We start from the raw sequence: 7,587 nt of genomic DNA on the forward strand, positions 1-7,587 counted from the left end.
TATAACAAATTTTCTTCAGTATAAAACCATGGTCCCTTTTTCATCTTGAAGAAATTATTATCTGTGTTATTGCCCCCGGTTACACAGGCTAGAACACTCAAGAAAACACTCAAAAAAAAATATAACCAGAGAAGCAGATTCTTCCTTGAGTTCTCCTACTAGGTGCCTGCACCCTCCAATCAGGAACATTGCAGACATTCAAGGTGGTACAGGAAGATGAATGGCACAGAAAAGATCATTAGAGGAACAATGTGGCACTCATCATTTTGCGCTGTCACAACACCATCTGTGTTGCACCAGACCAGCGTAACTTTGACATGACAAATAAACCTCTTAGGGGAAATGAGAGCTCTATTAATTGTTCCCCTGTCTAGCCACACACTAGCGATGCACGCTTCTCGAATGCAACTGTGTACACAGTTGTTATTATTGGATTAAAAATACCAATGCATCATGATTTTTAAAATAACATTTATTTCATCTCCTTTAACAGTGAGACTTAGAGTGTCTCCATCGCAATGCGGTGGCACAGATCCCCACCTGGAAGACGCGCTTCAGACATAAATATTCCTTTCTCCACCCTATGGTGAATCTACATCATGTCCTCTGGACAATCACTGTCTTCAACTGCAGTAAGTGGTGAGGATATTGATTGGTTCCACTGGCTTCTGACATACCCCCTCTGACCTCTGCCTCAGCATCATTGTCATTAGCAACCACAGCATTTTATGTCACATCCACCACAGGTTCCTAGATGCAGCTTGGCCTGTTTAGTATCTGTGTAGTATCTCTTTTAAAGCCCCCAGCAATCCAAAGAGCCCTTTTTATTAGCCCTACCTTCCAGATCAGGAGTGGTCAAATATTCATGGTAAAGAGATAAGAAACAACTAGTTTAGGCTTTGTGAGCTTTGCAGTCTCTGCACATGGAGCTATTCTCCTGATCTTGTAGAGAACACAGTTGAATAAGTGTGATTTTATTCCACTAAGACTAAAAACTTAGGTGCTGCAGCTTGCCTATGTGTCATTCTCTGCCTGCCCAGTTCCACAATGAAGGAAAGATAGAGAAAATTATATGCCTTACCCAAGGTCACTTAGTAATGCCAGTGTTTGAAAGCAAGCCATCGTGGGTGTGAGCGCCCAAACTCCTTTGTCCCCTCAAGCAGTATATAACTGACATCCTCAAGGACTGGAAGGACTGAGAAAATGGAAATATTTTACAGCCATAACAACTGGAACTGGGATTTCTCTACGAGGAGGGAATTTATTTTAAAACAGTCTTGATAAGTTACTTGGAGAAAATTAAGAACTAAAAGACCATTGTCAGCAATGCCTGGAGTAGGAGAAATCTAAATGATATTTTGGGGTTCAGCCAGAGATGAAAGAACTGAGTGTATTTTGGGTGATTACAGCCTTAAAGAAGTCAAAGCCACCCCATAGAAATTATATTTAATAAAAACAAAAAAGAATGAAGAGGTTTGGGATCTCTATCTCTCTGTTGCATGAGCTAAAGAGAAATAAAAGCAAGTGCTGCAACAGGCTTAAAAATACACAAAGATATTTTCTTACATGCTCCACAGTGCACATGAAAAGGCAGGAGAAGTTCAGGAGCCTTGGTGCAACCCCAGCCAGCAGTGTCTCCGCTGTCTCTCGACACTTCCCTGTGCTCTGCTCAGTTCTATTATTAGAAACCCTGCCTCTGCTATAGGAGATGACTGCCAGCAGCTAAGGCAGCAGGGTTCTTGTTCACCGGTTCCTGTACAGTGAATACAGGGAAGAAGCCTATCCTCATTTCATTGGGCGAAATCCCTGAATTCATAACCAACAAGCCCCGTAAGGCATTCCAAATGTTTCCAGTTTACGTAGGGATGGCTGAACTGTTCTCTGGAAAGGATTCTCTGACAACTTTCTTAGTCCACAACATGGATCCTGAAGCTTCAGGTCTGTCCACTTCACTCATGCATGTAGGTAGGCTAGTGGGTAGCTATGCGAAAATATGTGAGATCGTTTTAGGAATGCAGAGAGAGAGACTGGAGATAGATGAGTAGGGTGTGCTTCATTACCCAGCTGGTTAAATACTGAAAGAATGCTAAACCAAACAACACAACAAACAGGGCTTGCAATAGCACCAAGCCATGAATCTCAGTTCATGTAGATAGAGTTCAGCTAGCAGGCTGGGGCATTCAATCAGGGTCAGTCTTTACCTCCAAATCTTTATTGTCATGAATGTGGAGAGTCCCTGAATTTAAGAGACTATCACTTTCTATTCTAGACCACTGAAAGCTGATATTTTACTTGCGGCAGACAATGTGTCCAACCCAGAACAAAGGAAACAATTTATAATCAGTTCTGAGACACAGTTATTGGGGGTTGTTTTGATGCTTTATTTTGATGATGGTTGCCGGCCCTCCAGATCTGGTTCCCCCCCCCCCCAGATACACCTGTGTTCTATAAACCTGCCTTAATATTATACCTTATTGGTTGATTAAATGGCCTGTACCTGGGCAGGGCAAACTGAAGTAGGCATGGCTAAGGTTCCCGGATGTTGGGAATCACTGGAAAGACATGGATGAGAAGAGAGGAAGAAGGAGGTCTCCACGATGGGTTAGTATGAAACCACATGGACTGGAAGGAAAGACTCCAATAATGGCATAAAAAGGCCCAGATGAAGAATATAAGCAAGTGTCTTGGGATTACGGATGGAAGGTCGCCCAGATAGGAATGATTAAGGCAGATGGCATTGGTTGGGGTCTGAAAGATGGATGGCGAGGTTATTGAGACTGTGTAGATGAAATATCTGCCTGGCCCAAGGTAAATAAAGCAATTATAAAATTTAACAGATATCTGTGTCTTATTATTTGTGTTAATAGGTTAAATAATACTGCTGCAATAATTAGAGAGCAAATAATAAATACTAATATATAGCCCAATACCCACGTTTTTATTTTCAACAGCACACAGTAAACAGATGGCTATTGTGAAACAGCCTAGGAGAAGATTAACTATGGAGCATACTTGGGATGAGAGGACTAGACTTGACACTTGGTGAGCCGGAAAAGCCTTCTAGAAGGAAAATGTTTCATTGCCCTTTATCAATTTCACAGGCAGAAACAAATGATAAGATATAAGAGCATGTACTTGAATATAAAACAATATTTTTGAAGATATTCAACAATGCAATGTTTTCCTTACAAAAGTAGAGATGTCACTAAGTATCTTACACAATGCCACAATACTCCTTGAAAGGCATTAATTTAGGTACTAGTGAAATCTAAAAACAATATCAAGTACAAAAGCTATACACAAGTATACAGAGGCATAATACAGTCAATGAAGGTCCAGAGAAGCTGGAAAGTGTGTTCATATCCATCCACATTCCCTTCTGGACAAACAAATCAGGCACAGGTAATAATGGTAAAACTATTTGGTGAACACAGGAATAGAATTCTGATTTGTACAGAAAAAAAAAAAAAAACATACTAAGAAAAATGGTTGAACAGCCTTTAAATGTAGAATTCATTTGAAATGAGAACATAGTTTGTCTGCAGGGTATTAGTTTTCTTCATAACAGAATATGGCATAACTTACTGAGAAGACAGCTTGCTCTTGCACTTATGAGAAGAACCTGTGGTTACAGGTAGTTGAACATCTTAGAAAGGAAATCACTTAATCTGCTCAATTTAGAGCTTTAGAAGCAATACATTAATGGGGAAAGGAAAAAAAGCCCCAAAGCATAAACGCTTTTAAATTATCTTTTCCCTAGATAAAAATTATAAAACCATGGCTTTCAAGCACACATTAAAAATTCAACAATGTACTGGTCTTGTGTGGAATTATTTTAAGGCTAAGTTTCTCAGCTATGCACTGCTAATATTGGGGATCATTGTTAAGGAAGAATGCTATGCATTAAAGGACGTTTAATAACATCCCTTATTTCTACCCACTGGATAACAGGAGCATTGTCTAGTCACAAACACATACATGCATACATGTGCAAAGACATACATACATACACACACACACACACACACACACACACACAAACAAACAAACAAAAACACCTCAAGACATTGTCAAATACTCCTAAGCAGAAAATGTATAATGGTTTGAGGAATGATTTGAATATCAATGAACAGCTTCTTAACACCATATTAAAATTAAATCACTATTATTAGTTTTAGTCTTCAATATATAAATGTTCAATTGTTAAAAGCAATGTGCAGGCTTTTCAAATGTCCAAAGTTCAAGGACAGAGTATATCTAAAATCCAGTAAATTAAGAAAATAGTTTCAGGGTCATGAGAGTCAGGGATCAATATTGAGATGAATTAACAAATGTCAACTTACATTGATTTCAAAATTGCTTGAAATTTATATATATATATATATATATATATATATATATATTTTTTTTTTTTTTTTCAAGTCTTGTGTTTATAATCTCTGTCCAGAAAGAGACATGTGTTATTCAAGAAAAGTAGAAAATGAGAAACCAGGAAAAACACAATGCTGACAAAGTTAAATAAGACAAAGTTTAGGATCTAGAAGCAATTAAAAAGTAGATGAGATAGCTCAACATTTAAGAGCACTGGCTGTTCTTCCAAAAGACCAGCATTCAATTCCCAGCACTTACAAGATAGCTCACAGGAATTTGGAACTCTACTCTCAGGAAATCCAGTGTTGTTTACGGGCCTCTGTAAGCAACAGGCTACACATGAAACACAGATATTCCTGCAGGGAAAACAAGCACATGTAATTTTTTTTAATTAAAAGCAGAGACAACAAAACTATGATTCATGGGTATCAGAGGCCGTGTAATTGCCAGGAATATCTTTTATACTCATTTTTGTTGTTTCTCAAGTCAAGTGCATAGATAATGGTTCTATTTGGAGAATTCTGATATAGTTTTATTTAACCATCTAATCAGCATTTTGTCTCTTTTTTTATTAATTCTATTTTTTTCTTATTAGTTACATTTTGTTAACTCTGTATCCCAGCTGTATCCCGCTCCCTCATTCCCTCCTAATCCCACCCTCCCTCCCTCATCTCCACCCTGCCCCATTCCAAGTCTAATGATAGGGGAGGACCTCCTCACCACTCATTTGACCCTGTTTTATCAGGTATCTTCAGGACTGGCTGCAAAGTCCTCTTCTGTGGCCTAACAGGACTGCTCCTCCCTTGGAGCTACATCCGAGCAGAGGTTCTAGGTTATATTCATACATGGTCCTTGGTTGAATGACAGTCTCAGAAAAGACCCTGTGCCCAGATATATTTGGTCCTTGTGGAGCTCCTATCCTTTCCCCATCATACTAACTCCCCTTCTTTCATATGATTCCCTGTACTCTGCCGAAGGTTTGGTTATGAGTCTTAGTATCTGCTTTGAAACACTTCTAGGTAGAGTCTTTCAGATGCCTTCTGGGGTAGACTTCTGTCATACGTTCAATGCACATACCATTTGTCTTTCTAAATGAGGATTATCATCTTACCCCATGTCTGCTCTCTTGATTATCTTTTTTAGGTGTATGGATTTCATTAAGTTTATCATATCTTATATCATATCTTATATAGATCTTATAGGTCTATATAAGTAAGTAAATACCGTGTTTGTCTTTCTCCTTCTGGGATACTTCACTCAGAATGATCTTTTCTAGATCCCACCATTTGCCTGCAAATTTCCTGGTTTCCTCCTTTTTGATTGCTGAGTAGTATTCCATTGTGTAAAAATACCATAATTTCTGTATCCATTCCTCCATTGATGGACATCTGGGTTGTTTCCAGGTTCTGGCTATTACAAATAAAGCTGCTATAAACATGGTTGAGTAAATATCCTTATTGTGTACTTGAGTAAATTTTGGGTATATACCTAGCAGTGGTATAGCTGGGTCTTGAGGAAGCACTATTCCTAATTGTCTGAGTAAGTGTCAAATTGACTTCCAAAGTGGTTGTACCAGTTTACATTCCCACCAGCAATGGAGGAGAGTTCCCCTTTCTCCACAACCTCTCCAGCATGTGTTGTCACTTGAGATTTTCATCTTGGCTATTCTGATGGGTGTAAGGTTAAATCTCAGGGTCGTTTTGATTTGCATTTCCCTAATGGCTAATGAGGTTGAGCATTTCTTTAAGTGTTTCTCTGCCATTTGATATTCCTCTGTCGAGAATTCTCTGTTTAGCTCTGTTCCCCATTTTTTAATTGGATTACTTGGTTTGTTGCTTTTCAGCTTCTTTAGTTCTTTGTACATACTTGATATTAGCCCTCTGTCAGATAAAGGGTTGATGAAGATACTTTCCAAATCTGCAGGCATTTGTTCTGTTTTGATGACGGTGTCCTTTGCTTTCTAGAAGATTTTCAGTTTCATGAGGTCCCATTTATTGATTGTTGCTCTTAGATCCTGTGCTGTTGGTGTTCTGTTCAGGAAGTTGTCTCCTGTGCCAATGAGTTCTAGGCTGTTCCTCACTTTTTCTTCTAACAGATTTAGAGTATCTGGTTTTATGTTGAGGTCTTTGATCCACTTGGACTTTGGTTTTGTGCAGGGTGATAAATATGGATCTATTTTCATTTTTCTGCATGTAGACATCCAGTTGGACCAGCACCATTTGTTGAAGATGCTGTCTTTTTTCCATTGAATGGTTTTAGCTTCTCTGTCAAAAATCGAGTATTCATAGGTGTGTGGATTTATTTCTGGGTCTTCTATTCGGTTCCATTGATCCTCCTTTCTGTTTCTATGCCAATACCATGAAGTTTTTATTACTATAGCTCTGTAGTACAGCTTGAGATCGGGGATGGAGATACCTCCAGATGATCTGTTGTTGTACAGGATCGTTTTGAAGATTCTGCGTTTTTTGTTTCTCCATATGAAGCTGAGAATCTTTTTTTCCAGGTCTGTAAAGAATTGAGTTGGTATTTTGATGGGAATTGCATTGAATCTGTAGATTGCTTTTGGCAGGATGGCCATTTTCACAATGTTAATCCTACCAATCCATGAGCATGGGAGATCTTTCCATCTTCTGATATCTTCTTCAATTTCTTTCTTCAGAGACTTGACATTTTTTTCAAACAGGTCTTTTACTTGCTTGGTTAGTGTCACCCCAAGGTACTTTATGTTATTAGTGGCTATTGTGAAGGGTGTTGTTTCCCTAATTTCTTTCTCGGCCCTTTTGTCTTTGGTATACAGGAGGGCTTCTGATTTTTTTTTTTTTTGAGTTGATTTTGTATCCTGCCACTTTGCTGAAGGTGTTTATCAGCTGGAGGAGTTCTCTGGTTGAATTTTTGAGGTTGCTCATGTATACTATCGTATCATCTGCAAATAGTGACATTTTGACCTCTTCCTTTCTGATTTGTATCCCCTTGATCTCCTTTAGTTGTCTTATTGCTCTGGCTAGGACTTCAAGTACTATGTTGAAGAGATATGGAGAGAGAGGGCAGCCTTGTCTTGTCCCTGATTTCAGTGGGATTGATTTAAGTTTCTCTCATTGAGTTTGATGTTGGCTGTAGGCTTACTGTATGTTGCCTTTACTATATTTAGGTATGTGCCTTGTATCCCTGATCTCTCCAAGACTTTAAACATAAATGGGTGTTGGTCTTTCTCAAATG

This window comes from Psammomys obesus, unplaced genomic scaffold, assembly GCF_907164565.1.
Source record: "Psammomys obesus unplaced genomic scaffold, mPsaObe1.curated_primary_1811, whole genome shotgun sequence".
NCBI classification, from domain to species: Eukaryota; Metazoa; Chordata; class Mammalia; order Rodentia; family Muridae; genus Psammomys; species Psammomys obesus.